Source organism: Geotrypetes seraphini, chromosome 6 (assembly GCF_902459505.1).
Source record: "Geotrypetes seraphini chromosome 6, aGeoSer1.1, whole genome shotgun sequence".
In the NCBI taxonomy this organism is placed as follows: Eukaryota; Metazoa; Chordata; class Amphibia; order Gymnophiona; family Dermophiidae; genus Geotrypetes; species Geotrypetes seraphini.
In genome coordinates, this window is record NC_047089.1 from 99,000,490 (window position 1) to 99,024,321 (window position 23,832).

General features: G+C 41.0%; 1 protein-coding gene across 6 annotated transcripts in view; it reads right to left on the minus strand.

Annotated features, from left to right (window-relative positions):
• Positions 1 to 16,485: 16,485 nt before the first annotated feature.
• RBM26 (RNA binding motif protein 26) overlaps positions 16,486 to 23,832 on the minus strand; it is a 946,655-nt gene continuing 939,308 nt past the window's right edge. For 5 of the 6 annotated variants that reach the window (XM_033948169.1, XM_033948166.1, XM_033948164.1 and 2 more), the window contains one exon: positions 16,486 to 21,922. The gene's annotated coding sequence lies outside the window, so the exon portion shown is untranslated. The remainder of the gene's footprint in view (positions 21,923 to 23,832) is intronic. The other variant, XM_033948165.1, reaches the window with a different exon arrangement.

Below are 23,832 nucleotides of genomic sequence, written 5' to 3' on the forward strand. Positions count from 1 at the left end.
GCGTTGAGGATGGGGGTTGCGGATGCCCAGCCGATGCAGCGTGCAGCTGGTGGGCCAGCCCTTTCAGAGGTGGCTCACTGCTGGGTCCTCCTTCTCTACTCGGCCTGTTGCCTGCCTCTGTGGACTTCTTCTTCAGTCACGGGCTGCTTGCCTTCGGCTGCTTCGAGTCTTTTGCTTTTGTGATTATTCTCCAAGCACCTTAGCACAGATTGTGTTCCCTATCTGGGACAGATAGGGAGCTTTTGAGTGCCATACTTCCTCATAGTTTACACAATTTTAATGTTAACAATTCTCTTTGTATTCTTTTGTGCACCGCCATGAACCGAAAGGCATATAAATAAATAATTATATTACAAGAACATAAGAATTGCCACTACTGGGTCAGACCCGTGGTCCATCATGCCCAGCAGTTCACTCCCAAGGCTGCCCTTAAGTGAAAGACCTGTGTCCTAATTGAGTCTGGCCTTATCTGCATATGTTCTGGTTCAGTAGGAAGTTGTCTAACTTTGTCTTAAATCCCTGGAAGGTGTTTTCCCCTGTAACAGCCTCCGGAAGAGCGTTTCAAATTTCTACCACTCTCTGGGTGAAAAAGAACTTCCTTACGTTTGTATGGAATCTGTCCCCTTTTAACTTTAGAGAGTGTCCTCTCATTCTCTCTACCTACTAAGTCTATTCCCTTCATTATCTTGAATGTTTCAGTCATGCCCCCTCTCAGTCTCCTCTTTTCAAGTGAGAAGAAGCTCAGTTTCTCTAGTCTCTCACTGTACGGCAACCCCTCCAGCCCCTTAACCATTTTAGTCGCTCTTCTCTGGACTCTTCTTCATATAAGGCGACCAGTGCTGGATGCAGTATTCCAGGTGGGGGCATACCATGGCCCGGTACAGCGGCATGATAACCTTCTCCGTTCCTCTTCTTAATCATTTCCAGCATTCTTTTTGCCGCCACCGCGTATTGCGGACGGCTTCATTGACTTGTCTACCAGTACTCCCAAGTCTCTTTCCTTGGGGGTTTCTCTGAGTACTGCACCAGACATCCTGTATTCGTGTATAAGATTTTTCCTACCGACATGCATAACTTTATACTTATCCACGTTAAACCTCATTTGCCATATCGCGGTCCATTTCTTGAGCATGTTTGTTATATAAACACATGCTGATTAATGAGGGCACAGAGCACATGCATTATACTTCTTTCTCAAATATAAGGAGTGTTTATTTTCCTATTCATAGCTTCTTCATGATTTATTTTGTCCTGTGCCTTCTCAGTGATGTGAAAGAGATAGGGAAGTATCACATTTTACCTCTTTTGCAATGATGAGATTCTGTGCAATGATCCCAATGTGGTAAAAGTCAACTGGGAAGAAGCTACTTGCAGGGGTAGGGCACGTGGGGAGGCTCATTTAATTAGGGCCTCCTCATATCAGGAGGTTATTGGTCTTACACCGACTTTGATAGTAGAGGGCACTGGGTGACACTCACCTATGGAGGGTACTCCAGATGTGTATCCAGGCTCTTGTTTGGCTAGGTGCCTCTGGTCCTGGAAACAGAGCTCCATGAAGCATTCCATCTCTGCCTTGGTGTAGTTGGGCTCTCTCCTTTCCCCATCACCCCCTCTCACTCACTTTCTGTCACTCACTGAGACACTCTGGGGAGCACTCACTCTCACAATCACACCCTTTCTTACTACATCACTATCACACACACAGGCTCTCTCACATTCAATTTTTTTTTTACACGCTACCACCACTCCTCACACCACTAGAAACTCCTAACACCCACAAAGATCGTGATTCTACTTGCAGAGCTATATATACAGGCAAAGCATATTTGTGAAGCTAGCAGTGACATCAACACATCCAGTAGGATGACCAATGGAACACCTATGATAGATGCCCAGTACGTCATATAATGGATATCTTTCTATGTATATACGTAAAAGCAAAGAGGGTCATATAATCGATAGATTTTGACATTTAGGTTTGTTTGTTCAGCGATTTTCTGGATGTACAGATGCTCCATAATCGATCGCCACATTTCTTATAGACATACTATTGTTTATGGTTGCACGATGTTGGACATCCAGCGTTGTACGTTCCATTTTGGACACTAACAGGAGTTTGATTATGCCCCTCCCTGTTTACAGGGGTGAGAGAAAGAAACAGCTCGAACCAACAAACTCCTGAAATAAACAATAAAAGGGTTAATAATTTTTGTGATAAACGGGGAGCCCTCAGTGCACTAGGTACACATTTTATCACACATGGGTGAGCCCAGGGATGTAACAAAGATAACACCCTTGTGGATGTATGTATGTGACAGCTGGCGCATTAGGGTTTTTGTCCCCATTGTGAGCTGTGCGACTGAGGGTTCCCCGTTTATCACAAAAATGATTAACCCTTTTATTAGTTATTTCAGAAGTTTGTTGGTTCGAGCTGTCTCTTTCTCTCACCCGTTTCAGGGTTAGGGAAGATTTCCTTTTTCCCATTGTTTGGGCCTCTTCCCATCTTTTTGGTTTATTTTCAGATACCTCCATGTTTACACACATCCTAAATAATTCTAGCAAATAATATACACTGTTCAAGATTGCATAAACAGGCAACCACCTCCACAAATCAAACAAACAGTGGAGATGTACCAGGACAGGTATGCTGATTGATTTCAAACCTCTGCTTCATTTATTCAATGACTTGACATGTACATGTTTCAGCTCAAATGGCCTGTATCAGGAGTCTTTTGAATGAAGATCACACTTTGTAGTTTGACAATTAACACATCAGCCTGATAAACTTTGTGTAATATAAATCACTCTTGTCAAGTGTCCAAATATAACACGCTCGCAAAACTTAGTATATTATATTTATATCATCCTAAATAGGTTAACCATTTCAACCAACTGTATTTACATGTATCCTAATTAGCTCCAGCAATAGTATTATACTTGCCTTATTTACTCTTATTCTAGTTACACTCATCCTAATTTACGAGGGTCATTTCATTCGCGTAGTTTTTCAATGACGACATTCAATATGTGCGGGCGAGCATTGTTATGACGAATGAGTGGCCCAGCCAAGAGCAACTGAGGTCAGGTTTTGTGCATTTTTCTAAACATTTTTTACAAAAAATCACAATAATACACTGCTGTGACACTTCTTCCACATGGAACTTTGTGATGATGCCTTCATGATCATAAGCAAAAATCATCATTTGTTTGACTTTTAATTGAGCTAGTCAAAATTTTTTGGTCGTGGGGAAGATGGAGCTCTCCACTCGTTGGACTGTGATTTCAGCTTCGCAAATATGGCTGGAATGTGTTATCTCATGCTCCCTACAGTCCAGACATGAGTCCACCAAAGTAGAAACAACCTATGCATGGACATCGTTTTGTATCTCTGGAAGAGCTTTCTTCCACTATTACCCGAGCCATTCGTTAACTGAACAAAAACGGTGTCTTGGATGGAATAATGAAACTTTCTGGATGTTGGGACTTGGTCACTGCAAAGCAGGGAGACTATATTGAAGGATTGTAAAGAAATACTTGAAAAACAAAAACATGTAAATTAAAAAAAATAGTGTGCATTATTTATGAAATGACCTTCATATTATAGTTCCATATACTATCTTCATCATTGTTGTTAGGTGCTATCGACTCATGCTCAAGTCCTAGTGACTTGATGAATTGCGGATCTAAAAGGAAATCAGTTTTGGGCTAGTCTGGGAAGGTCCTCCAGCATTATCCCCATAGTTGCTTTCAATGTGTCCAGCCATCTGATTGCAGGTCACCCTCTTCACCTGGTTCCTTCGATCTTCCCAAACATGATGTCCTTCTCCAGTGATCTCTCTTCTGATGGTGTGACCAAAATAAGACTTCAAGTGTGCTTCAAGTGACAGAGCCAGTTTGATCTCTTCCAGAATCAATTTGTTAGTTCTTCTGGCAGTCCACAGCATGTAATCTATTCACTAAGAAAACACGACCACATCACCGAGGCATACCTTGACTCACACTAGCTCCCAATTCAAGCAAGAATACTATTTAAATTCTACTGTCTATTTAAATCCATAAATGGTGACAGCCCAGCCTACTTGAACAACCGCCTAATCCAAACTACCACAACCAGACACAGGAGAACCCAGACACCATTCACATACCCTCCAATCAGAGACATCAAACGGAAAAAACTGTATGATGGCCATCTAGCCACACAGCCAGCAAAACTAGACCACCAACTCTCTAATCTACTAATCGCGACCCCAGACTACAAAACTTTCAGAAAAGAAATAAAAACCATGCTATTCAAGAAATCCATGAAGACTAACTAACACCAAATGAAACATTTCAATCCTCTGAAGCAACCCGCTCTACTCTGGAACACCTCTGGACATATCCAGAAATCCTCTTCTGTAATCCACCTTGAACCGCAAGGTAATGGCAGAATAAAAATCACTAATGTAATGTAATGTCTAAAATCTTTCTCCGGTTGAAGTAGTTTGAAGAAATAAAAAAAAACCCCCGAAAATAATGGAAGGTAAACCAATAAGTACAAAAGCAAAAACCTCCCAAAACCCAAGAATAGTAACTGGACAAGGGAGAGAGACAAAAGCAGGAGTGGCTAAACTACACACAGCAATCTATCAATGATACCTATGATATAAGTATATATACGGGAGAGCCCTCAGTCACACAGCCACCCACTAGAAACCCAGTGGTATAGGCTGTCACTTGGCTTACACCCAGAAGAGTGTTAACTGTGAAACATCCCTGGGCTTTACTCCGTATTTTTTACAATAAAGTGCACCCAACAGTGCTAAGTGTGAAAAAAAATATAAATAAATCAAAAAAACACACTTTACCATCCACTACAATTGTCTCTGCCCCTTGTCCAGGGGGCCAAACGTCCAAGTCCAGCAGAGCAACAAAACCAACAGGAAGTACTTAGCTTCTCCGTGGAAACAAACAGCCAGCGAAGATATTTTTCGTCCAACGGGACTCCGTTTCGGGGGTGCACACCCCCTTCTTCAGGAATGGCTGGGCTGCGCTGTGACCATCCAAATCAACCGGCACAGCATAGATTGGACGAAAAATATCTTCGCTGGCTGTTTGTTTCCACGGAGAAGCTAAGTACTTCCTGTTGGTTTTGTTGCTCTGCTGGACTTGGACGTTTGGCCCCCTGGACAAGGGGCAGAGACAATTGTAGTGGATGGTAAAGTGTGTTTTTTTGATTTATTTATATCTTTTTTCACACTTAGCACTGTTGGGTGCACTTTATTGTAAAAAATACGGAGTAAAGCCCGGGGATGTTTCACAGTTAACACTCTTCTGGGTGTAAGCCAAGTGACAGCCTATACCACTGGGTTTCTAGTAGGTGGCTGTGTGACTGAGGGCTCTCCCGTATATATATACTTATATCATAGATATCATTGATAGGTTGCTGGGTGTAGTTTAGCCGCTCCTGCTTTTGTCTCTCTCCCTTGTCCAGTTACTATTCTTGGGGTTTGGGAGGTTTTTGCTTTTGTAAAATCTTTCTCCAGCACCAAAGCTCAAATGAGTCAATCTTCTTTCCGTAGGGTCCAGTTTTCGCATCTGTAACTGACCACTGAGAAAATGAGTAGGTGGACAAGTCCAATCTTCGTTTGGAGTGCAACCTCCTTGCCTTTGAATACTTTGTCATGAGCTTTCGTTGAAGAGCGATCTAGTGCTATTCTGCAGAGTATTCCCCCCTTCTAGTTGCTTGTTTATAAAAAAGCCCAAGAGACTGAAATTCTTTACAACTTCTATTCTATTGCCTTCAAGCTCAAAATCTTCATCATTTTACGTGTTCATGATCTTCGTCTTGTTTATGTTCAGTTCTAATCCCATGTTAAGACTTTTCTCAGTAGATACAGCATGTCTTCTTTGCTGCTGTTTGTGAGTGTTGTATCATCTGCATAGCACAGGTTGTTTATATTTCAGGCACCAACTTTGAAACTAACATTCTCTTCTTCCAAATTTGCTTTTCTGAAGATGGTTTCACCATACAGGTTGAACAGGTGACATGATGCATCTTTCCCTGGCACCATATTTTATAGAAAACCGATCAGAGTTGCCATATTCAGTTCTCACTGCAGCTTCTTGATTTTCATATAGACTATCAGCTGAGTTATGTGTTTGGGTATTCCCATTTGCACTAGAGTTCTCCATAGTTCATTGTGATCCACACAGTCAAAACTTTGCTGTAGTCAATGAAGCAATGGTATAAGGGTTTTTGGTAGTCTTTGCTCTTCTCCTATTTCCATCTAACATTGGTAATGTCTCTTGTTCCTCGACCTTTTCTGAAACCATGTTCTTGCTCAATGTATGATTGAACCTTCATTGCATTATTTTCAGCAATATTTTGCTGGTGTGTGGAATTAATGCAATTGTTCTGTAGTTGTTACAGTCCTTGGCATCACCTTTCTTCGATATAGGTATGAACAATGATCTTCTCCAATTAGTTGGCCATATTTTTTCCTTCCAAATCTGTTGACACAGTTGAGTGTGGGCCATGATAGCACCTTCTGAGCCTTTTATTAATTAAATTGGAATACCACTGATACCAGGTGACTTGTTTTTCGATAAAGCTTTAATCACTGCTAAGACTTCTTTTAAAATATCTGGTTCTTCTTCAGCTTCAGTTTCCAGTTCAATTAACCCAATGTTATCCTCATTGCCTTGTTTGTATAAATTTTCTGTTTATTTTTCCCATCTCTTTTTGATGCTTTTTGGATCATTCAACATCATTTCACTGGAGTCTTTAAGCATCTCCAGTCGAGGTTGGAATTTCTGCTACAATCTCTTAATCTCCTGGAAAAACTAATCATTTTTTTCCATTTACTTGTTCTGGTTCAATTTTCTGACAAATATCCTTGAGATACCGTTCTTTATCTTGCCAAACTTGACGTTGAAACACTTGGTTCATTTGTGATACTTTTTCTCTTTCACCAGATAGTTTTGCTTGTCAAGATCATTCCATTCCCCAATCTTTTCTTCTTTTGTGCTTTGGAATATTTTCAATGTCATATTTTGGGAGGTCTCTAATTATCTTCTTTTTTTGAATCTTCACCATGATCTTGCATGTCAAAAGCTCATGGTCACTTCTACAATCAGCTCCTGGTTTAGTTCTTGTAGTCAAAACTGCATATTTCCATCTCTGTCCTATGAAGTTGTAGTCAATTTGATTTTGATACATGCCATTTAGAAAGATCCATGTGTACTGGTGATAATTGTGGTGTTGGAAATATGTATTCATGATTGAGTTGGTGTGTTTTGCAAAACTGTATTAAGTTATCACCAGCTTCATTTCTTTTTCCTATGCCATGCTTTCTAATCACTGCATCTTCAGATGTACTTCCTACTTTTGCACTGAAGTCTCCCCTAATGATCAGTAGATCTTGTTTCAGCGTTTGATCTATTACATTTTGAAGTTGTTCAAAGAACAATTCTACATCCTCATCTTTTGCGTCTGTTGTCGGAGCATATACTTGGATCAAGGTGACATTGATCGGCTTTCCCTGCAGATGGATTGACATGACTATCACTGATAACACTGTACTTTAGTACCGTCTTTGAACGCTTATTATTGAAGATGAATGCCATGCAATTTTTCCTGTGTGTTTCATGATCAGAGTAGCAGATCCAATGCTCATTTGATTGAAAATGGCTCTGTCCATTTCAGCTCAATGAGCCCTATTAAATTGATTTTTTTCCATTTGATGTTTAACAATTTCCAGTTTTCCTTGATTCATGCTTTCTGTAAAAATCTACTGTGTGTCTACATAGCTTGTCCTCTTATTGTGTTGCAAGCCTGCTATTTTTCCTCTTTGTTGCTTCCTCTCTCTCAGTTCAAAGTTTCAAACTGAAGTAGTTTGAGAATAGGATAGTCTTTATCCCTTTCTTGAATTTTCCAGTGTCCTTTTCTAGCTTTTCCTTCAAGTCATTCCACCATGTTGGGGCCACTACAGAGAACATTCTTGCCCTTGTGCTTTTATATTTGATGTCTTTGAAGGAGGGCATTTGTAGTAGAGACTCTTGAATGCAGGGTACCTGGTGGTGTATGGTTATGTAGCCTGGCTGCAAGATATTGCAGTTCTGAGTCTCACAGGTTATAAGGGTCCCATAGGTTGGAAGCCATCCGGGGATAGGGAAACACTCTCTGTAGCCAAATTTAACTTGCCTTAAGCTACCACTGGGAAAAAAAAGAGATTATGTACTTACCCTGGTAAACTCTTTTCCAGTAAATAGGTAATGCTTTTTAGAAAGTAGGTTAAGGGGAAATAACCCTGTCTGGAATGTCTCACCTATTGCACTGGAAAATAAATTATGTATTCACCCTGGTTAAGCTCTTTTCCATTAGATAGGTAAGACATTCTAGATAGATGGGCAGTGTCCCTATGGCCGCGAGCCATCTGCTGAAGGAATCTCCAGATTTTTTCTCTATCCTCTGCTGTACTGTGCTCTCTAGCTCCACCTACAGTTAGTACCCAAGCAATAAGAGCCACCAAATCAACGTGAAGTAAAGACACCCATGGCAATCAAGTTCAGCAACAACCGTTCTGCTCAGGAATGAAGATTAGAACATTAACTACAAACAGCCAACAAAGGTCACAAAGAAGCTCAGAAACTACCCCCGTAGAAAAAGTAAAATTTATACAGTATTCTTCCAGCTCCCAAGGGCTGACAGGGATTCAAGAAACAACTTGGAGAAGCATAAACAGACTGAGACAGTAAACAGGCGCAGGAAGGATGGGCAGGAGTCTAGAATGTATCACCTATCTACTGGAAAAGAGCTTACCAGGGTAAGTACATAATCTCATTTTCCAGTGCAATAGGTGAAACATTATTTACAGATGGGACGTACAAAAGCAGTCCCCCAAAAGCTAGGATGGGCATATTGCACCGGCTCGTAAGACTGATGACTGAAAGGCAAAGTCCTGTCTTGTTGCCACATCCACTCTATAAAACTTGGCAAACGTATGTAGAAAGGACCACATTGCCACCTTACAAATCTCCTCAGAGGAGACAGCTCTAGCTTTGGACCAAGAAAGCACACTCCTGGTAGAATGCACCTTGACGGAAACAGAAAACTATTTCCCAGAAAGAATATAGGCTGACAAAATGGCCCTACAGATCCATCTGGAAATCGTGGCCTTGGAAGTGGGAGCACCCTACTTAACACAATGAGTCAGAACAAACAGATGGTCAGAGAGACGAAATTCATTAGTTACCTCCAGCTAGCGAAGAAACACTCTGTGCACATCTAGTTTCTTCAAAAGGCGATCTTGCGTTTTGGAACCAATAGGCTGAAAAGCAGGCAAATACACTGATGAACATAGAAAGCTAAAACCACTTTTGGCAGGAAGGAGGGAATTGTAAACAAGGAAATCCCAGTATCTGAGATGCGGAGCTACGTTCCCTTCAAGAGTCTGGAGTTCCGAGACCCGTGGCGCTAAGGTAACAGTGGCCAGAAACATGGTTTTGATTGTCAAGTCCAAGAGGGAAGCATCCTAAACGGAGCCTTGGTAAGGCTAGACAGCACCAGGTTGAGGTCCTAGGGAGGGAATGGCTGCTTGAAAGGCAGTCTGATGCAAAGAGCCCCTTTCATAAATCTGGCGACATCAGGATGAGACGCCAAAAAGGAACAACAATCCCAGGCTCAAAAACAAGAAAGCCCAGCTAACTAGACTTAAAGAGATGGTACAGTGAGATCTTTATCAAGTCCAGCTTGCAGAAAGGTAAGAATCACTGAGATTGGAGCAGAATAATGGTCCACCTGGTCCTGAGCGCACCAATGTTGAAAAGCCTTCCACTTTTTAGTGTAAGCAGAAACTGTGGATGACAGAATAGCCATTGTGTTATAAGGCTGCGTGCTCAATTGCCATGCCATAAGAGCAAAGTGACTCGGGTCCTCCATGCATACCAGACCCTGCATAAGCAGGTCTGGATGGGCGCTCAGCTGAAGGCCACAACCCTTGTGAAGATGCGTCAGATCTGTGCACCCTGGAATGCGAGGCCAATCTAGAGCCATCAGAATGACTTGGCCTGGATGGACCATGATCTGCCGAACGATCCAACCTATCATAGACCAGGGAGGAAAGACATACAGGAGAATCTCCTGAGGCCACGGCTGCACTAGAGCATCGAGACCATGCTTCCGGGCTCAGATCTGTGACTGAAGAAACAATTCGTTTTCTTGTTCTTCACCATGGCCATGGGTTTGGCTCCAGCGCTGCACTATGGTTCAGAAGGCTGCTGTGGACAGGGCTCACTCATCTGGATATGGAGTCTATCTGCTGAGAAAGTCGGCTTGAGTATTGTCGATTCCCACCACATGTGCTGCTGATAGCACATGGAGGTGACGTTCTGTCCACAGAAACAGAAGGCGTGCTTCCTGAGGTAGGTGGGTGCTCTTGGTTCCGCCCTGGCAATTGATATAGGCTACTGCCGTCACATTGTTGGAGAAGACCCTGACTGCTTGGCCCTCCAGAGTCTTCTGCAAGCATCAGAGCCAGCCGAATGGCTCTTAGCTCCAACTGGTTGATTGACCATTTCCACTGAGAGGGTGTCCAATACCCCTGGATGGAATGATTGGAGTGGGCTCCCCAGCCCTGAAGGCTGACATCTGTCATCACCACGATCCAGGAGGCAATCCGCAGTGAGACGCATCTGCAGAGCGACTGCGGGAGAAGCCACCAATTCATGCTGTCTCAAGCCTTCAGAGTCCAGGGAAAACAGGACTGTAAAGTATCTCTGTGCGGAGCCTAGTGAAAGAGCATGACATGCTGGAGAGGACGCAGGTGCACCTTCTCCTATGACACTACATCTATAATGGCCGTCATAGACCCGAGGACCTGAAAATAGGCCCATGCAAAAGGAGCTGGCAACTTCAGAAGGGAAGAAATCTTGGCACACAGTTTAAGTCTGTGCACCTCTGGAAGACAGATATGGCCCACAGCCATGTCAAAAAGAACTTCCAGATATTCCAGCGACTGCGTGGGTGTCCAATTGCTTTTTCTGTAGTTCACGATCCAGCTGTGGTCCTCCAGCACCTGGCTCACATGATCCACTGTGCGCTGACCCTTGGCTGAGGGAGCCCTGATCAGCCAGTCGTCCAAGTAAGGGTGAACCTGAAGACCCATTTTTCGCAGTTAAGATGCTACGAACACCATCACCTTGGTGAAGGTACGAGAAGCTGTTGTCAGCCCAAAGGGCAGGGCAGAGCCAAGAACTGATAATGCTGTTCTAGGACATGAAACCGCAAGAATTTGTGGTGGGCTGGAAAAATCAGAATGTGCAAGTAGGCTTCTATGAGATACAGAGAGGCAAGGAACTCTTTCGGGGCCACCACTGCAATGACCGATCGCATTGTCTCTGTGAGAGCCGCATTCAAGTGCTGAAGTTCCAGAATAGGCCTCCAATCTTTGGAGCCTTTCTTTGACACGATAAAGTATATAGAGTATCTGCCTGAGCCTGAGTTCGGGTGGCACCAGCTCTATAGCTTGAATATCCAGCAAGCGTTGAACAGTGGCTTGAATCTTGAGTGCCATGGGAGAGTCCACAAACCAGTCTGTCAGAGGTTGGGCACATTCCACAGCTTGTAAACTGATCAAATAATGTCCAAGACCCACTGGCCAGATGAAATACAAACACAGGCAGGCAGGAATGCTGAGTCTGCCCCCTATCTGAAGAGGGGCATTTCTCAGCCTGGCATCAATGTGCCTTTTTGGCAGTGGGTGCAGGATAGGAGGAGGAAGGCCGGGGCTGTCTGTAGCCAGCATACCTGGGCCGGGGCCCTGGGAAAATCTCTGCAACGTGGCATTCACATACGATTGGGATCGCCTAGAGCAGGGGTAGGCAATTCTGGTCCTCGAGAGCTGGAGCCAGGTCAGGTTTTCAGGATATCCACGATAAATATGTATAAGATAGATTTGCATCTCAAGGAGGCAGTGCATGCAAATCCATCTCATACATATTCATTGTGGATATCCTGAAAACCTGACCTGGCTCCAGCTCTCGAGGACCGGAATTGCCTACCCCTGGCCTAAAGCTATGAAAATTAGAATGACCAGAACCTCTAGAAGTTCTGGGTCTGCTGTCCTGCAAGGTCTTAGGATGATGGTCCACTACAGAATTCATGAGGTCAAGGCCCTTGCTAAACAATAATTGCCCCTTAAAGGGAAGTCTAGCCAAAGTAGAATCACCAGCCCATTGTCTGATCCAGAGTATCCTGCGGGTAGAAATGGAGAACGCTGACACTTTTGCCAAAACCTGCACAAGGTCATACAATATTCAAGCAAAATAATCTGACCCAGCCAAAAGAAGTTGAGGGGGATCCACAGTCTCTCTCTCCAGTGTGTGCAGTTGACAGGCGCGTGTGACAAAGGACACCACTGAAGCAGCCTTTATGCCTAAAGCAGCTGCATCAAAAAGTCTCTGGAGGATCACATCCACACAACGGACTGCATATTTTTAAGCACCACACCACCTTCACTGGGTAGAGAGGTGTGTTTAGTCACCTGCACAACCAAAGAATCCACCATAGGCTGACCCAGAAGCTGTTGGCACTCCTGTGTCAGAGGATAAAAGCAAGACATGACCTCTGACTATCTTAAGAGCACCTTCCAGAGAATCAAATTGCTCTGAAATCAGAATGCTCATATCAGGGTGCCAGGGAAAAATGGAAGACTGCGAGCACATATCACAAATCTAGGAAGTGTTGGAAGAAGCCGGCTGAGTGAAAAAATTCAATTCCTGCAAAGACTGCAACAAGATCCGGCAAAGCCGCAAACTTAAATAAATGCAGAACTGTGGGATCTTCCCCAGGTGATGCATGTCGGTAACAAAAATCTTATACACGAATACAGGATGTCCGGTGCAGTACTCGGAGAGACCCCCCAGGAAAGAGACTTGGGAGTACTGGTTGACAAGTCGATGAAGCCGTCTGCGCAATGTGTTGCGGCGGCGATGAAAAGGGCGAACAGGATGCTAGGAATGATTAAGAAGGGGGATCATGAACAGATCGGAGAAGGTTATCATGCCGCTGTACCGGGCCATGGTACGCCCCTACCTGGAATACTGCGTCTAGCACTGGTCGTTGTACTTGAGGAAGGACACAGTACTCCTCAAAAGGGTCCAGAGAAGAGCGACTAAAATGGTTAAGGGGCTGGAGGAGTTGTCGTACAGTGAGAGATTAGAGAAACTGGGCCTCTTCTCCTTTGAAAGGAGGAGACAGAGGGGACATGATCGAAACATTCAAGATTATGAATGGAATAGACTTAGTAGATAAAGACAGGTTGTTCACCCTCTCCAAGGTAGGGAGAACGAGAGGGCACTCTCTAAAGTTAAAAGGGGATAGACTCCGTACAAATGTAAGGAAGTTCTTCTTCATCCAGAAAGTGGTGGAAAACTGGAACATTCTTCCAGAGGCTGTTATAGGGGAAAACACCCTCCAGGGATTCAAGACGAAGTTAGACAAGTTCCTGCTGAGCCAGAACATACGCATGTAAGGCTAGACTCAGGGCACTGGTTTCTGACCTAAGGGCAGCCGCGGGAGTGGACTGCTGGGCACGATGGACCACTGGTCTGACCCAGCAGCGGCAATTCTTATGTTCTTAACCCCAGAGGGATCTGCAGATCCAGCACAGTCCCTGATCTCCCATCCTGGAAAGTGCTATGCCTGTAAATAAGTGGTCAGCAAGTTGGTCATCATTATCAGGATCCCTCAGATCAAGATCAGGCAATGCAAAAAAACACGGCTGACTGAGAGGATGTATCCATCGAAGCTACGCCACTAACAGGGGCAACTGAGATGGAGAGGGGCAGAACAGGGGAAGAATGCTGGATTTGAAACTCATTACACAAATGTTTCATAAATTTAGAGAAAGCCTCCGGCTCCTGGAGTGTCGAGTTACCCTTTGATGACTTAACTTTGCGCTTCACGCAGCCAGGCGCACTGAATTAGAAGCTATGCTAACCCATGAAAAAAAGAAGGCCGCCCTACCAGGCTAGCTGAGTGTTTGATCACTTGCTTCGACAGAGGAGAGGCTAAGCTGGAAGCTGCCGCCTCTCTCAGATGTGTGCTCTTGAGGCGCTAAATTTGCGCAATCTTTGCAAGAATTCACATCAGGAGAACCCAAGGACTCCATCCCAATTAGTTTTGAGACAAAAATTGCAGTTTTGGAAAAGCAGGGAGTTTTTGAAAAAAAGATAGCTAAAAATCCAAGATGGCCACTCATTTGACATCCGCGCCCAAATTGCGATATTTTTAATACTTACCAAAGTCAAAAAACAGCGATGTTAGGATTTTTCAGGTAGGAGAACATAGGGGGATATGCAGAAACCTTGAAAACCCCACCTTTCAGACCTCCCCCGATTCACCTCACAGGCTGCGACAGCCTCACTGTGACCTGTCTGTGGAACTATGCTGCAGCCTGCCTCAGCTCTCTTAAAGTAGCTGGATCAAAGAATCACTGTCTCATGGTGGGAATGCTTCTGCAATGCTGATCTTTGGGCTGTCAGTCAGACCCTATGCCTGACTGCACCTCCACCCCTGCAGACTGACAGATGCACACCGGAACAAGCAGAGGTGAGAAGACACAGCCTGCGAGACACCACCGAGTCTCCTAAGGGCGCCTAACAGCCTGTGTTTGACCCCTGCTTAATAGTAGGTGAGACAACTTCAGAGACAGACCTGAGTTCCAAAGAAAATGATGCAGGCTGGCTAACAGCCACTGGGATTGGCCTGTCAGCTACAGGTTGAAGTCTGTGTATTTTCAATATAGGCAAAGCTGAAGAAACGCTCCAAGCACAAGAATCCCCAAAAAAGGACTAAAAACACTGAATAAAATAATAAAGAATGGAGAGCAGAAAAACACACTCCTGCTGGCAAGAATACAGAAGGAAAAAACTGTAGGTGTAGCTAGAGAGCACAGTACAGCAGAGGCATAGAGAAAAAAATCCAGAGTGGATTCCTTCTGCAGATGGCACGTAGTCATGGGGACACTACCTATCTGTCTAGAATGTCTCACCTATTGCACTGGAAAGGCAAGTTTAAAATAAAAATTAAGGTGAAAGAAGGCACAGTGGTTTTCTTGAAAAAAAGAAAAGAAAGTATAATAAAATAAATATATATGGAGGACCAGAAATTAAACAATCTGGCTTCTTTGGCTGAAATTCAATGAAAGTAGTATAAAATGTACAATGGCAGTCTGATTTTTCTGTACTTGTGCTAGATCAGAATATATTTTAGTATGTAGCATTTATTTGCATTTTCTATGATGCTAATTTGTTAGTATTGTTTGCTTAAAGTTTTAATTATTTAGATTATTTCCTGTTCTTGTGCTTATTTCTAATGATGATTTTAATCTATACATCTGTGTTTAGTTAATTTTTATAGGTATTATTACATTTTCTCTCTATTCATATAGACATTTTGGGTTCCTTTTATCAAACTGTGATAGAGCTTTTTTACTGTGGACTGAGGTAAATGCTCTGACACTCAAAGAAACTGAATGTCAGAGCATTTATTTTGCTAGCCCGCAGTAAAAAGCTCTACCATGGTTTGATAAAAGCTGGCATTTATGCTGTTCTTCAATATACTGCATTAGAGGCCCCTTTCATGGTAACGAGTCCTATGCAGCAAATGCAATGCAGTGTAGCCAATGCATTTGCCACACCGGGACTTGCTACCATGGCTTTGTAAAAAGGGCCCTAAATTTCTACTGCTTATTCTCCATTAAAGTCTTATTTACTTATATGCCTATTAAGGGTATGCAATCCAAAATTTTTCATTTTGTTTAGTTCTCCATGTTGTTCAAGAGAAATATCATGTTGGGATTTTTTTTTCCCATTTTGGAGGCAATCTCAGAATCAGTGTACACACAAGTGCAAAGAGTGCACACAATACTTCCCAGTAGCATTTGCATGCATTAGGAAACAGTGCACACACTTAATAAAGAGTGTGTATTATTTCCCACTATCAAGAAATAATGCACATATGTCTCCTGAGAGAGGCAAAATAATCAAAATTTAAGGGTTTCCCCCTCTTATTTCAAAGTAAAAACATAAATCAAATGTGCATCCCTAATGCCTAATAGTTTTCTTCACAATAGCATTGACTGTTTTTGCACAGTAGATACATCAGGTTCACTGGACTATAGTTTTCTTGGATGAATCCCAGATCCCTTTTTAAGAACTGGCATTACATTGATTACCCTTCAGTTCAAAGCTACAGTGGCAGATTTTAATGGTTGGTTACAGATTTCTGCTACTAATGGAAGCAGGACTGCAATTTCATATTTGAGTACCTTTAAAACTCTGGTTAAATACCATCAGGTCTGGTGAATTCCTACTACTTTGTCATTCTGCTCTACAATGTCTTCCAGATTAACAATGATTTGCTTCAGTTTCTCTGAATAGCCTAGAAAGAATGGTTCTGTTTTGGGTATCTCTGCAAAACAAGGGAGACTTTACAAGAAATAACTTTAAAAAAACATTTTATTGGCAGTTTGGAAATATCAAGTCATAACAATGTATATAAAACAACATCATGATCTGACTGGTTATCCACATTGGTATCACTTTAAAAAAAAAAAAAAAGTTGTTACTTAGCTATAGAGAACAGCTGATTTTCTTTATTTTGTATAGCCTACCTTGGATAATTTTAATGCAAAATGTATTTTTAAAATAATGCAGTTCTAAGGTAAAACAACAGTCATATCTTGGAGGGATTTTAGTACTGTTGTTGGTAACCTTAACCCCCACTCGCTAATAAAGTACCCATGTCTGAGAAACTTCCTAACCCCCTACTTGTCTTGTTTGTCTGTTTGATCAGACTGTAAGCTCTACTAAGCATGGACTGTCTCTTGAATGTTTTAATGTACAGTACTGCATATGTCTAGCAGCGCTATAGAAATGATAAAATACTTAGTAGTAGTAACATGAAAACTGTTATTCTTGAACAGTCTTTTGTCTAGATTCATCAGATGAAATTTTTGCTGAGATATATCACTTAACATAACTCATTTGGCACTGGCCAGTTCACTGCTGGTCAGAAAGAAGCTTGAACTGCTTTCTGTAAATTAAGTCTGTTTATAAAATATTTTTGAAAATTGACTACATATAAAATTCTTTACTTATGAGCAGTTTACCAGTGAACATTTTTAAAAACTGTAAGACATCTTTATTAATCTATATGGAATAAGTATTGATGATAGTCTATATAGATAGGTTATTTTTTAAAGTTTAATTTACTTTGGTTTATTTTGTTGACATTACTACCTCATTAAGGCCTTATTTACTAAAGAGTGGTAAGATTTTGCAGTTAACATATATTACTAGCCAACAAATAATAACTGCAGAAAACTCTATATTAACTGTTTGGGACATTCCCTGCAGTTTCCCATGGAATTAACATAGAGAAAAAATTTTTATGCCCATTAAAGAGTCAATGCTATAACTTGGCATTTTAAGATGGTGCTGAGCACCAATTTTATAATGGCACTTAAGTGCACCTATGTTGTTATAAAATACTAGCATACACCCACATTGGCTTGCTAAATGTTAGGCAAGGATATGCATGAGCATGCCTAAATGCACCAAGCACGGCACATAACCTAGTATGTTCTATATGTTGTGTGTTAGATGAAGACCTACCAATGACCAGCCCACGTGTGTGCCCTCCTTGCAGTTATGTGCGCCTTTTTAAAACAGCACTTAGTGTATTTGAACATGTGTCAGTTAATGCTGCACTTATGTAGGACACGGATAAATGTTAACACTTAGTTACAGAATTGACCTTTAAGTGCATGTAGATATTGCATGTAGTTACAGCAATTCAGATGGTTTTAACTATGCTTTATTATCTGCTGCATTAATAGTAACTACCTTCAAGTTAACGGAGGTACATTACCCTTTCATTCTTCACCATGCTCTGTTACCTGTTAATGCAGCATATAACATGCATCAACTGCTAGTGTGGCACTAACATTAACTGATAACGCATGCTTAATGCTTTGGTAACAGCCAAGGTAGTTTAGTAAACTCCTTAGCTTTTGTGTATGGCCTTATCCTGATAAGTAGTGGAGGAGTAGCTTAGTGGTTAGAGAACATAACAACCACCTTACTGGGTCAGCTCAATGGTCCATCAAGCCCAGTAGCCTATTCTCACAGTGGCCAATCCAGGTCTCTAGTACCTGGCCAAAACCCAAGGAATAGCAACATTCCCCGCTACCGATCCTGGGCAAGCAGTGACTTCCCCCATATCTTTCTTAATAACAGACTATAGTGAAGTAGCCTGAAAACCTAGGAGGGGTTTGATTCCGACTGCAGCTCCTTGTGACTCTAGGCAAGTCACTTAACCCTTCATTGCTCCAATTGCAAAATAAGCATCTGTATATGTAAACTGCCTGGACTGTAACTACAGAAGTGGTATATCAAGTTCCATCCCCTTTAAGTACAATTTTTACCTTGGTTACCTAATGGTCCAAGTAATTACTTAGAGACTTATTTCTTCTTATGTGTTTTGAAAAGATTTTATTATTAGGTTTTGCCTCTCTGGCAAGATTTTTCTCAAATTATTCTTTGGTCTGTCTTATCAATGTTTTGCATCTAATTTGCCAGTGCTCATGGTCTTTCCTATTTTCTTAAGACCATTTTTTAAAGGGTGTCCTTAGGGACCAGAGCAAGAAGGAGGTAGAAACAAATGCAGAGTTGTGAGCTCCAATGGCTCATGTTCTTTTGCTTGTAGTGGCTTGGGTCCTGCCTTTCATGGTTAAATAAGTGGATGCTCCAAATGTATCTCACAGCAGTCAGATCTTCAGAGGTAGATGGTCAGCAGCATAGGGATGCTTTTGTGTACCCTCCAGCTAAAGTGGGAATCCCAGTTGGATTGCCTTACATCAGAGAGTTTGTGTCACATGAGAAAGTTGAATTCTCATTCAGCCTGGGGCATTGCAAGAAGGCAAAGAGACAGAATTGAGGTGGAAGCTGAGGAGTCTGAATCCATGATAGTGACAAAAGGCATCTTAGAAGAATTTCTGGTGGTAGGGACTTGTCGGCTGTGGTGTCTCTTCCCCTTCTTGATGGAAGCAAACTGTTGGATGCAAATGAAGGTGTGGTAAGTGGGTTTGTCCCAATATTAACATCTTAAGCTGAAGAAAGAAGTGTGAGCATTAACATAGGGTTTAGTGTAGCTTCAGGTATAACTTTGGAGTCTAGTGATGTGGTCTTAGTAGAGGTAGGAAAGGATACAGTGCAGATGGAAAAGCCCCTATGAGGTTGAACAAATTTATTGGGAATTTTAATTTGTTGAAGACCCAATGGCATTCACAAGAGACACTTGGAATTGATGAAGAATGGTATGAACAAATAAAGTAAGAGTTACCATGAGAGCTTGTAATTCATCTCTTATCAAGGACAAGAGTGTTGTTCACTATAAGATGGCGAACTTGGAGAAACAAAAGCAGTAAATGAACCATTGGTCTCCTCTAATATCTAATCTAATATTCGGTTTATATACTAGGTCATCTCCCACTGGAGCTCGACTCGGTTCACATACGATTAAGACTAGAGTACATAGCAAAAAACATAGGAGAAAGACAAGCTATAATTAAAAAACTAGAGTACCGTACATAGTAAAAGAACATAAAAAAATAACTATAATATTATCATTTCATTGAGACTATAGTTAAAGCATTTAAAAATTGCAAGAACAACAAAGTTTTCAAGGATTTACGAAATAATTGATGCTGGCCAAAGAGCCTAATGGAGTCAAGAAGTTCATTCCAGATCTCTACAAACTTGAAAACAAAAGATCGACTGAGCTTCCCAGCAGATTTAATTCCCTTAAAGGAAGGGAAGGCTAACATATCTTTGTGTATTTCTCAAATGGCAAAGTCTAAAAGTATTCCAACATAAGGGGACAAAAGGATAAAATACCTCCTATGGATATGTGAAAAAAGTTTTTGATGAATTTACATGTCCCAAGGAGGTTGTTCCACCATTATCCTGTGCGTATTACATCAAATCTAGATGAACAGTAAATAAGGAGGTCTAAGAGCTCAGCAGTTGATAGTTTGGACCTAAACTATGTTTTTAGAAAGTTTTGAGTTCTTTATATTTCTCAAGCTACTTCAATTATTAAGGACTGGATCTTAAGATTGTATTTTCATTAGAAAAATGATTTTCTTTTTCAATCAACTGTTTCTCTTAGGTCAGATAGGTGAGATTGAAGGCCTTTTGGCCAAGCATCCACATGTGTTGGCTCTGCAGGCTATTTTTAGACTCAAAATAGTTGCAATCTTTTATTGATGCCAGCATTTCAGCTCCAACCATGCCTGATGCAACACCTTCCACATATCTGATGTTAGTGCTTTGGTATTAGTACCTTTCATTTTTTGGCTTTTCTTTGAAAATTTCCTGAGTTTTCAGAGATCACTTGCTCTTTTGAACTTCGCTGTAAATGTACAGTCTCTTCATCTGCTAACCGCATAGAACTTCCATGGTAATGCGGTATACAAGAATAAAGTTATTATTATTATCCTCGTTTCTCTGCTCCTTTATTGAGGTTAAGTGAACTATTTATGTGTTTTCTTTTCTTGTAGAATGATTTAATGATATAATTATGAAGCAGTTTGTCAACCTTTCTTGAAATGTAGTATTTAAATTATATAAATATAAATGAAAAGAAATGCCATTTTAATTGTAATAGCCTCCTTCAGAAAATCACTTAGCCAAGCTAGTAGTCACTTCGTATTATTTCCAACTTTTTATTTTCTGAACAGGTAGAATACATTTAATTTGGGCATTCAAGAGGTATTTTAAACAATCGCCACAACTGCTTTTTTTTTTAGTTGCCTTCTACTTTGTTTTATTATTGGTTCCTTTTAAAAGTTAAATGCTATTCTATTATTAGTTTCACTACCCTTCCTTATAATTACTAATGCAAAGCAGATCCATCTTGTTATCCCTTGCAGGAGGTCTTGTATTCCACTGTGAACTAGATCTCAAGTAGCTCATCTTCTCACTGGCTCTAGGATCACTGTTAGTAGTCATTTATGGCATCTAGAAATGATACTCATTTCAATGCCCTGAGAAAGTCACCCAGTCAATTTTTTGGTAATAGACATCTCCCATTATTATTAAGTTTCTAATTTTAGTAGCATGTCTAATCTCTGTTAGCATTTCAGTCTGTTTCATCATTCTGGTTTGATGAATTGTAGTACACTTATTTCTTTACATATCAAATTTCTATCCTTAGATTCCAGAATGCAATGCTTCCCATAGAACTATTATCCTACTTGACCTTAATATGTACAAGGCATACAATATTCTGTATCCTCATAACAACTATATTTTGTTTGTTCACTAAGCTTAGCTAGAACACCAGATACTTTGGGGGGGGGGAGGTGTCAAAGAAACTCACAGAAAAGTATAGGACTGGGTTGAGAACTGTTGTCCAATGAAACAATTTGTAATAAGGCAAGTCAGGAACAACACTTCTAATTATGAACTGGAGATGTAAGAATAGTTTGCTGGGAAATTAAGGGGTCCTTTTATCAAGCTGCGGTAGGGGTTTAACACACGTAATACCGTGCGTTAAACTGCCTGCTGCGCTAGCCGCTAACGCCTGCATTGAGAAGGCGTTAGTTTTTTAGCCAGCCGCGGGGGTTAGCGCAGTTAGCGCTTGATGAAATGTCCGACGCGCTAACCCCACTAGCGCGGCTTGATAAAAGGACCCCTAAATATAGTTGGTGATATGCTATTTCTATTTCAACATTTATATGGTAAGTTTTGTAAGGTCACCCCTCAACAATACCTCATGAAGAACCAATCAAATGCAGTGTTTACAGTTATTTTTAACTGCAGAGCAACATTTTGATCAGCAATGTGTCCTTAATTGAAAATATTCGCCCACCTGAAAAGGCAAAAAAGATAAATCAAGAGTGAAATTAATTTTAAAAGAAAAAAAATTCAAAATTCAAAACATAATACATTATTTTGAAATCAAGTAGTGAGAGCATTTCATTTTTTAAAAACATAGATATATAAGGAATCATTAAATAGTGGCTAAACACGTGTCATCTAACATACAGCTCATGGATGACAAAGCATGCTAATGATTTTATCGTGCCCTGTTAGCAAATGACCCCCATAATGCTTAAATCAAGAATTTAATTTTAAATAAATGAAAACACTAACCAACTAGGGATAGACATTTAATGGTAAGCACAAAATTGTGACTCCTGTACTAGTCCATTTGGATATGTGGAAATAAAGGTCAACTACCAAGCTGCAGGTGATTTTTTATTTAATTGGACTAATTTATATCTTTGACAAAGATAAATCTGAAAGCTTGTAAAAAAAATACATGCATTTAGTCCAATAAAATGTTATCACCTGCAACTTGGCTGTTGACCTTTATTTCCACATTTAATGGTGAAAGATTGTGTAAGATAAGAAATAACAGACATAAACAGATGAAGATAATACAACAGGACATAGGCAGCAGAGCACTTTTTTGTTGGGGGAGAGGCAAAAGCTCCGCCCCAGACCCTGCCCCCATAATAGTATTAATTGTAATACAATTTTTCCATTCATTTTTATATATACACACACAATATAATCTTATTAACACCACATAATGGTTAACCACAAAATTAAACTACACAAAGTACAATGTATGCATCTCAACATTCATTCCTACCAGAATACCTGGCCTTGGTCACACATGCAGAACATAGATAACCCCTATGTAAATACAGGACCACAAACTAAAAGTACTAATATACACAAACAAAACCATAAGATGTGATACTCCGCATGCAGTACAACCCCAGAGAAAAAGAAACAAATGCATTTCTTCCTAAACAGTGCAAAATATAGACAGCAGATGTAAATTCTCAAAACTGACATATTTCTATCACTAAATTGAATTGAAAATAAAATAATTTCCCCTACCTTTGTTGTCTGGTGATTCTATTTTTCTAACCATCTTTTTCTAGTCTCTGGCTGCACTTCCTTTTGTCTGTGCTGTTAATAGTGTATCCAGGGACTTCTTATCCATTTGCTGTTTTCGCTCCTTCTTTCTACCCTACATCCATCTTTAAAATTCTACTTTCTTCCATTTTTCTGCTTTTAAAAATCTATCTACTTTTCCATGTCTTCCTTCCCATTCCCATCTATCCATGGGTACTATCTCCTCCCTCTTTCTTCTCCCCAATTTACATCTATCCATAAGAAGTATTTCTTATCTCTTCCCTACCACACACATTGCTGTGCACCATCTCCTCCCTCTCTCTCCTGTGGTCAGACATCTCTGTCTTCCCCCTTCCTAAGGTCTGGCATCTTTCTCCTCTCTTTCCCATAGCCTGGAATCTCTCTCCTTTCCCATGGCCTGGCATCTTTCTCCTTCCTTCCTTCTTCCCGTGGTCTAACATATCTCTCCTTCTCTTCTCTTTTTTCTGTAGTCTGGCATCTCTCTCCTCTCCTCTCCTTCCTGCAGTCTGGCATCTCTCTCCTCTCCTTCCTGCAGTATGGCATATCTTTCTCCCTCCTTCCCTTCTGTGGTCTGGCAACTCTCTCTCCTAAACAATCAAAAACAGGATGAAGAGATCTAGATTTATGTTCAGTCATTCGAGTACTTAAAACAATCAATAGATTTTCCTATATAGATCTTAGAACAAGGACACTGAATAATATAAATGATGAAGGTGGTTTTATAATTTGTGAAATTACGTAAAAAATACTCCTTGCCATCTACTGGATTTTTGAAAGATTTAATTTGTAAACTAAGTTCACAAATGCTGCATGACATACATCAGTAAT